General features: G+C 40.8%; 1 pseudogene; it reads right to left on the bottom strand.

Moving 5' to 3' along the window:
- LOC128881594 (hornerin-like) overlaps positions 1 to 10,009 on the bottom strand; it is a 43,896-nt pseudogene that overhangs the window by 949 nt on the left and 32,938 nt on the right.

The raw sequence follows: 10,009 nt of genomic DNA, 5'->3' as shown, positions 1-10,009 counted from the left end.
CTTGAGAATCTTTGACTTGAGAGTCTTTCATAAATTACCATTAAAAAGAAAAATAGAAACTCTTATATCGAATATCTGTCTACTTCAAAATGTAAAGAAACATAAAGATATTGAGATATAATATTTCTTCCAATCACGTGTAAAATTATTTTACAACCTGTAAGATGTACAACAACTACTCAGAAAATCATTTGGAGCGCTGGTTTGCCCTCTATGGGAAAATGTCGTCGGGTGCAAGGGGTTAATTGTAACGCGAGCATCGTTCTCGATATTCGCCTCGTTGAACTCGGAACGCAATTATGAACGGGAACGAGAAATGCACTCGGGTCGAGACTGACAGTCACGAATGTCGGAACACGAGTGCGCCGGAATAAACAACATTCGACATTTCCGTTTGAGCGCGTGAAAGTGACAATGTCGGAATTGTAACAACCTTTGACTTCAGGCGTCCCGATGAATAAGAAACCGCGTCGTTTTCAACCGGTCGACGACCTTTAGATTTTCCTTTCACTCGTATGTCGGCCCCTTGGTCGAAAGCGGGAAGATTGGTAGGAGTAATTTTCATTATTTACCGCCAAGGTCACTAACACTCTCGGAACGTATCAGATACCTCCACTGTACTTTACGAAATACTCGATTAAGCGTAACGGGATCGTTTATTGAAATCAAATGTACTCGTTAACTGGAGAACGTGCATTTAAATGTTTCTCAAAATATTTCTCGAAATACAGCCAGTACCATAAATATCCGTACCCTCTACGTCTGTTAAGGAAATTAAATGATAGATTATCTAAATTAAATGATAAGTTTGTCTAAATTAAATGAATTTCAAATAAATTTTCCATTGTAAGTATATAAACGTGTAAATTATGTACATATTTCTTCTTTATGTACAAATTTATTTACTACATTATTTTAAAATATCAAAACTTTAATTAAATGATATACTTGATGCTCCCAAATAAATGTTCCATTATAAATACCTACACGATAATATAATTATATATTTCATTCTATTTTGCTTGGATTAGAGTGAATAAATTTTGGAGTGAATTTGAGATTTCACCTAAATCCTGGATCTACTTGGATCGATATCCTGTAACATTATTTTCTTAAAATGTACCAATCGGTTAATCTCGATCATAAGATAATGAATGGTGTCTCTTTATACGCAACGCAATTCATAATATCAATTTGCATCAAACGACACCTTGGGCGGTGAAATCGACTCGAACCATTTACGTTAGACCCGGCTTGTTTTGCAATTGGAATTTTGTATTCGAAATGTGAAAGCTCGTAAATATTCGTGCAAACAAAAAGTAAATAAAATGAATGTTTTTAACTGTTTCCTGCTTTACCATCTTATCGTACTATAATTCTGTATCATTTAGTTGTTTACTTGTTTAGAAACGGGGTTGCTTTCGATTGCTTACAAATGTATTATATAATCATAGAAAGTGGAAACGTTTGAGAATCATAAGTAGTGGTCTGACTATTAACAAAAAATGAAAAATTAAGCTATGTACCCCATCAGGGAAGCTGTGAGAAATAGCTAAAGATTCTATATCTTCTTCAGTTGAATATTTTCATAAAATTAAGTAGCGAGTTAGTTGACTAGGTCAAATTTCAAGCAACAAGTATATCGGAGTCAACTGACTCACTGATTCATTCTATGAGAATATTGTTACTTATTTTTATACACTTATCACACAATGTTTCCTATCGTTGATAATAAAAATAATTGTCTTAAAGACGATTTATTTACTAGAAAATCGATTCTGAATCGAAGACTGTTATGGCATCCGGTTCGCTGGTCCACCACGCCATCGACCGGGGGGGAATCGCGAGAAAATCGCCGCACGACTGGAATGAATTTACGAAGTGTCAATTATCTACGCATGCCGGCCGGTCCCGTCATCCTCTCATATTCGCATTGTTCTTACCCGCTGCATGCGCTTAGGCTCTTCTGCGAACCGGCTCGATGGAGAGAAAAAGCGAGACGGGAAGAAATAGAGAATAACAGAGAGCACCGGGCGAACCAACGGAAAGGGAATGAGAAAGAGGGAAACGCGGGACAAGGACGGAGGGAAATGAGGGGGAGGGAGATAGAAGGGAAAACGAGTCTGCGCCATGCCACGAATGTGATCGTGGTGGCTGTAGTCGACGAAAGATTCACGATCAAGATGCGATCGTAACGCAAGATCGTGCCTAAGAGGATTTCCAAACTCGCCCGAATCGGCGAAACCGATGTTTTTCGCGCCAACTCGAACGATTCGACTATTCCATACCGGTGCCAACTTTTCTGAATACACATCGACAGAATGCCACGGGAATTTCACCGAGGACGCGGCTTTCTCTGCGCGGTTTCATTGTGCCAGGCGACATTTTCATTAAAAAATGCGAATTCCTATTCGAGGATTCCTCGAACGTACGCGGAAATTCGATATTGGAGGATACCAGATGAGGTAAACAATGCGGCCCGATTCGACCATTCGAGCAATGCCGGAACTAGAAAGCTTGAGGCACATGTGATGGAATTATTGTTTTTATTACGAAGTGTTTCCATTGTGCAAATACAGTCAGTCCTCTAAATACTCGTAATCTCTATATACAGCTTGAATTTTATTTCAATCTATAGTCAGAGAGTATTGTTAATTTCCTCGACTCCTTGTATTACTGTGAGAAGAATACTAATTTGATATTTCCTAACATAAAAGTTGAGAACCACTGAAAATTGTATACCAAAAATATAAATTATTACGTACAAATGTAATTCATCCCTTTGCTCTTTCATTGAAAACTACTATTATGTATAGAAAACGTTATAATAGTTTCTTTCCCAACAAAACCAGATTAAAAAGAGGCGGTAAACTGCTCCGAAACCGAATTGCTAATTTAAAACTCCAACTGCAGTTACTAGAGGCATCAATGGAAACTAACCTACAGGAAACTCACTGGTGGGTCAATCAGAAACAATTAAAAATTACCTGATAGTATCTTTCTTTCACGTTTATTAAATAATCTAAGCTTTTAGAAAGTCTTCGTCCACGTGTTGCGCATGTAATCGAAACAACCTTGAATCCAACATTGGCCAAAATTCTTATCTAGCTAAAAATCTTGAACAACGAATCAAAGATAAACCACTTCTTATCAGGTACCAGATAAATACCAATTAGAAAAAATTCAATTAAGAAATTACACATTTCGCAACGAAGAAATAAAAATGTAATCGTTAAATTGATTAAATTATTACACATTGCCTTTGGTCATTACATATTTTTCATTCGAATGAAATTATCTTCATGTGTAACATAGACAACGATAGATCCTCGAGGAGCAATGTTTACATTACACGTTCGAGAAATCCTCAGATGAAAATTTTCAAACGTCTCGTTTAAAAATTTAAATGTATCCACCATTGAAGAGCCGCGAGAATTAACTGACAATCAAATCGGGTAAGAAATCACGGACAGGAGAGGATGACGTTACAGAAAAATACAGTGGAGGCGAAGGTGAGCGACAGAAAAAACGAAACGGAACGACGAACGCGAACCGGACCTAGCATCGCGCGCTAACTAACGTAACGTCCAAAATAAATAACACGATTCGGAAGGAGACCCGCTCCAACCAGTCGAGGCGTTCGACGTTCTCGGAAATTACCGATTCACGGCGTCTCCGAGGCACACAAAAGATCCACAACTACACTGTAAGTAGGAACGCTTGCGTCAAAGCACTTCTGTCAATGTCACTTCCGTCTGGACATTTAACTCTTGACACGAGATTCAAACGACAGCATTTGTGTCATTGAATGGTCGCAATTATTTCGATCGTTAACTAATAAACCGGTAGCTCGACAACCCTGTGATTATTTCGTGTAACAACTCTCCACAGTGAAGCATTATAGTTCGAAGGATCAAGATAAACGAATGAATTTTGACGACAGAAAGTACCAACTGTATTTACCATTGCTCTTAGTCTATCTCGCCTCGATTTACGGAGTTATTTTGAACGTTGATATTCGGTATTTGATTCTCGCGGCGTTCGGATTCGGGTCGGAACGAAAGTGTATATATGTACGTAAACGAGACGCCTTCCAGTTCGGAGTCTGCGCGACAAAAACTCACCTCGAGTGAGCGCGACGACACGCGCGCTTCCCGCGCACGGAAACGCGCGTCACCTTTTGCTTCACGATCCGTGGACAACACACGGCCGAGAAAACACGCGCGAACCGACCGTGATTACGCGAAACGGGAAAGGAAGGAAGAGAGACAAGAGTGAACGCACAACTGACAACACAACGTGCCTTACCTCGCGAGCGGCCGCCGCGACACTGAACGCCGCGGACACCTGTCGCCGCTGAAGCGACTGTGGCGCCCCCACGTGGTCAACCCCCTCCCTACACTGTCTCGTGTATAAAGTGCACCCCGGAACTCGGAAGCATTGGAACGGATGTGAGCAGAAACATTTGTAGATTATACATGTCCTTCTAATTATTATCTTAACGAACGTTTAGATTAACCCATTTGCCTTGTGCGCGTACTGTAACGCGTGTATGCTGCGATAATTGAAGTGTAGATTTATGGATCGACCATTTAAAGTGCTATCATGTTGCGAAGAATAATTGGATTATATCTTTAATGTATGATGAGAAAAAAAGAATTCTTTAATTGTGCTGTCATTTCATACCGATCTTATTTTCCATATGTTTTCGAGCATTTTCATTTAAATGACAAGAAGGAATTTTCACTTTCCTTACGTAATAACGGCGAGATTCGGTGTTTACACTCTCATAAATCACGACTTTTGAAGGGTATGCATCGACAGACCGAATGTAACGAGCATTGAACATTAAACATATGTAATGTGCAAGCTTTGGATATAAATCCTTATATAATTAGGGATTTCTTTCTGGTTTGAACTATAGACCTATTCAAAGCACAGTGACGTTTAAGTAGAGATTGTGTCCGCATTAGGAAATATTTCTGACGTTACGCAAGGAATGCATTAGGCTATCAATACCTATGACAGTATTAATGCCCGGAACTAAAGGACACTAATTAATGGACTGACTATGAGTTACAGTAATGTTCCAGATAGCGAAGCTCGTTTCAATGAATTGTACGAATAAAAGAGAAAGTGATTAAAAATCTTCGTGAATAATCATTTACAAAATCAATATTGACATCACTTCAACAAGAACTCTCCAGACAACCCAATAATTATAAATTGTTTCTTACAACGGTAACTACTACCCACAATTTATTATAACAAACTATAATCTTGGAACTAGGAAACGTTCCATCGCTACAATGTCAGTCACTTGTGGACATGTTTAATTTGTGACCCAAATTCAGCAAGAGAACTCTCGGGCAGGTATTACGGTTGGAAAAGAATTAGAACCGCGCAGTTTCCACAACGACCTCTCGAATAAACGTCACAAACAGGCGTCCTCGTGAGGTCCGTTGTTTCGCGGTCAACCAAAAACCAACAAATATCGTCGACGAACAAGCTTTATCTGGCCAGTCGAAACGACCCCTTTCCCAGGTCCCCGTTCGAGGTTACCTTTGGCATTTCAACCGTGTCCCTTTTTTGATTTTCCGCAAGATAGCGAAGGCCCTTGGCCAGGGGAGCACGGCCGGCGATTCGCTGGCGCGTCGTTTTCGAGGGAGGTTTCGAGGACGTCGCGCGAGGACCGGAGGAGCCAAATGAAACGGCAGGGATGGTAATTGTGCGGTGAAAAAATAATCAGCTGGCGCAGCACGTAGAGCGTAACCGTAAGTGCGGCTGTGCTCATTGTTGTCGCGGTACTACGAGACCCTACGAGGGTGACAAGCTCACAAAAGGGGCTGCTGGACCCATAGAAACGTGATGGAAGGCGCCGTATGCGGGAGGGTGCCACCGCAGCGATAAAATTCTATAGTGTGTCGGGGAAATATGTGTGACTCGACGACCGGGAACGACGGAGGGACAAAGGATTTACTCTCCAACCAAGTCAATTCTCTTTTCCTAAATTATTTCGAAATTAATTCCACTTCGAGGGAAGAAAAAGTACTTATGTATGTTTATAACTAAATATTAGATTGAGAATGCTGATAATTATTTATGTACTTGTTATGCACCGATGGAGAACAGAAATTTAAATTAATGTTTTGGCTTTTAAATTTTGCAACGTGTGATTCGTGTCACGTCAAATTCTATTCCTGGTTATACCTAAAAGAATTATGAATTATGAAATGAGTTACAGATTTCGAGATTAACTGAATACTTTTCTGTTCCCTCACGAAACTCGAGTTGCCAATTCCAAAAGAATTGCGCGAACGAAACGCGCGCGAAAAGTCTACGCAGACTTCCCTCCGACGGTAATTGGAAATTCGGTCCGCTCCCACGCGAGTGAAAAGAAAAAAACGTTGCTAGAGAAGGGGAAGTGACTCCAGAAGACCCCTTTGTTGGTAGCACTTTGCGTGCAAAACGGAAAAAAGAAAAGGGAGTCTGGAGCAACGGGAGGGTCTCTTTGGCACATCCCTCATGAGAAACAATAATGTCGCGCGCACTACCACTCCTCCTGACGTCGTCTACCCACCCTCTCCACGTCTTTGTTCGTCTGGCTCTTTTTTCGAGTAGGCGTCCTCCTATCCACGGTCACCTACACAGCTTTCCTCCAGTTACTAATCGTGAAAAGAATCGCACGCGAATAACGAACGCGAAAAAATCGCGCAGCTGGAAAGTAACGGGGGACTAACAACTAAAGGAGCGCGAGCTTTGTCGCGTGTTCCGCGCTCGCAGTGTCTCCTACCCCTCTAGCGTGGACCTTCGAATAGAGTAATGAAAATATGACGCTACAGATTCTTGAAGAGAGAAGAGTTGAAATAACGCAAGATGTGAAGAAAACTACATTAATTCGTATAAGGATCTTTAGCTTGGAACTTGTCAAAGATGGAAAGAGTCCCTAGCCTATTATCGTTTGAAGATCCTCATAGCTGGTTAGAGGTTCACGATGTATTTCAAGAACCCAGCTTTTTAAAAATTAAATTGTGTTATTTATTATAAATTTGTTTACTGCGTGGAAAATAGGGTACGCGAACACTCTAGATGCAAAATACACAATCGTTTCTAATTTAAAATTCCTTGTGCAAACTTACCGGAATGTAGCCGTCGGGTTGTGGTCTCTCGTTGTCCCTGAAGAAAATGTTTGAAATTACGATTGGTCATCGACGAATTTTAGGATTCTCGCGATCGCTAATCGAAACATACCGATGTCGTCGTTGGATCACTGGCGTCTGCGGCGTGCTGTCGTGGATGATCACTTGGGAGGCGTCGATTTCTTCGCATTCTGAGCTCTCCTCCGAGGAATCTGTAAGAAGAATAAGACAGGACCAATGAAAAGAATTATCATTATTATTATACAGGGTGTTCGGTAACTAGTGGTACAAGCGAAAATGGGGTGATTTCATATGAAAAAATAAGTCGAAAATGTAGAATAAATGTCACGATGAAATTTCATTCCGAATCTGTTAATAGCTAGTGCTTCTATTTAATTTGATATAATGCTCTAAGAGGAGGTGCTGTTTCTAACTTAATTATGAGAAAAATCCGTCATTTGTTGTTTAATTTGCTGCATATTAAACCTTGTTTCACGATGCATAGCAATTAAGATGTAAAAAGGATTTGGAAAATATAAACCAGAAAAAGGAAATAATTATGATGAAAACTTAATTTCATTCCGTGCTTTTAATATCGCCTAATCAACAATTGTGAATGATACGACTACCCACATATTTTATCGTGTAGAGCAAACTCTAAAACTTCGAATTCTCTTCATTACAATCACTATCCAAACATTTAGAGTCAATGTGGTGACCAGATGACGGATCTCAGTTATCAAGGAGTTTAATCAGATGACAGTTTTCACATGAGAGGTCTACATAAGGTAAAATAAGCTACCACACAGCCTGTTCCTGCTATCAGCTACTGCGATCTACTTTCAAATCAGTAACGAAGCGAATATGTTCAACGTTAGAAAAGACCTACGCCAGCGATAATCAAAGACGTCGTAACAATGGTAGCCGAGCAAACGAAGCGCGTGAATTCCAGATGTCCCGATATTCATCACGGTTAATTGAATTCAACAGGCGTCGAAGCGATTACAAGCCACCCGTCGTTATGGTTCGTTATTTCCCAGGTGCCTGGTAACCTAAATTTCCTTTCATCAGGAGAATCGCAATCACCAAAATCTGTTTGTACGAACTGCCGCCCTAATCCTATCAGCACCCCGTCGCGTTGGTGTGTATGCGTGTGCCCACGATTCAACGCCCGTCCATCGAGCATACCGCAATTCCCGAGGAAGGAAGGAGCCCTATTGATTCTCTTCAAAGGGACACTGTCCTCTCGTTAACGGGCCACGGCTACGAACCATTCCGAACTCGACACTGACCGTACCCGATACAGCTGGTAATTCGACAACAGCCACGAACGACCACGTGGTCGATTGCGAATCGCGTTAAATTCGTTCTCGACTCACCCTCGTCGATACGCTTGCGTTCACGGAAACGCGACAGGACGGGACTGGGGCAAAGGCTGGACGTGTCGCCCAGCAGGTCGTCGATGTTGGTGTGCTCGCCGATGAACAACGGTAACGTGGAGGGACGTTTCCTTGGCGACGATCTTCGGGGTGTTGGTTCCACGTTGTCGTATGGCGACTCTCGACCTCCGTAATTGTCTGGCGGGTCCGGAGGATTTTCCACCTGGAACGTTCGTACGTTTCCTTGTAACCGATCGGATTGCGATGTGAACGACAAGTGTCTTTTATTTGTTCTGGATCTGTGTGTTCCGGTGAACAGTGTTATTTTATGGGTTATTTTGTGTATTTTTGGTTGTCGAGAATTGGCTACCAAAGTTGGCTACCGAAGTTAATTATTATTTCATATCGAGCGACTAATTGACGAAGTGACTTGTACCTTCAAATGTAAATTTTCAGTATAGAATTCAGGTTGGAGTCGACTGTTCTATTTAAATTCAACATTTCAAGTTTCAACCCTCCGCAGGCTATCTTCAGCAGCTATATCTTCAAATTAAAGTCCAATTAAATTTGAACGTTGACGTATAGTAATAAACTCCTGCTGAAAATGCTCTGCACAACATTCACATTTTATCCTAAATTCTTTACCAGAAAACATTCAATCGAATCTTGTCAACCATTATCGTCCAAAAACAAATACACTCGAATTCCTCTTATATAATCCACGTACCCGATAATAACCGATAAGGAATCGAATAATCCGATAACAGCCGACCTCATAACCCATTCACTGTCAACTACTAGATATCTTTGTAGTTCAAATTGATTGCAATCACTCCACAAAGCTACACAAATTATTGCAAAAGAAGATCGTAAATTTTCTTTTCGAAGCAACAAATTTAAGATCGCTTTCCTTTTTACATTATTTAAGGTCACATCAACTACGAGGTTATTAGTGATCATGGCAATTTTCAATCTTGGTAACGTCTTTTGCAGCCTTCTAAAATATCGCAGTTAGTTAATTAATAACATCAACTACGAGGTTATTAGTGATCATGGCAATTTTCAATCTTGATAACGTCTTTTGCAGCCTTCTAAAATATCGCAGTTAGTTAGTTCTTTATTTTCCTCAGACTAGTACATGGGTGTGTGTCTGAAGATGGCGTTCGAGGTGTGTATACTCCCTCCTCTTGCCCAAACGAAAATGTAATCACTTTAAAATATCACATTTTATTATCAAAATAACAACCTAGATTACCCATCTGCATTAAATCTTGGCGCCCAATGCAAAAACGCGTTAAATTTGCCTGACAGTGAACGGGTTAACGACTAAATTTCTTAATCAAGATGCGTGAACTCAATTCCATCATCGTCTTTGTTACCGCCGCACGCCGCGGCATGCACGCAACTTAGCAGATTTATCGCGCACGCGTATTGTCAGATAGAGGCGTCACCTCGTCAGTTAGGAACGGTTAAATGAATAATGCGCGATAT

Source organism: Hylaeus volcanicus, chromosome 1 (genome assembly GCF_026283585.1).
Source record: "Hylaeus volcanicus isolate JK05 chromosome 1, UHH_iyHylVolc1.0_haploid, whole genome shotgun sequence".
NCBI lineage: Eukaryota > Metazoa > Arthropoda > Insecta > Hymenoptera > Colletidae > Hylaeus > Hylaeus volcanicus.
The sequence above is the reverse complement of the archived record's forward strand: the minus strand, read 5'-3'. Positions and strand labels throughout refer to the sequence as shown.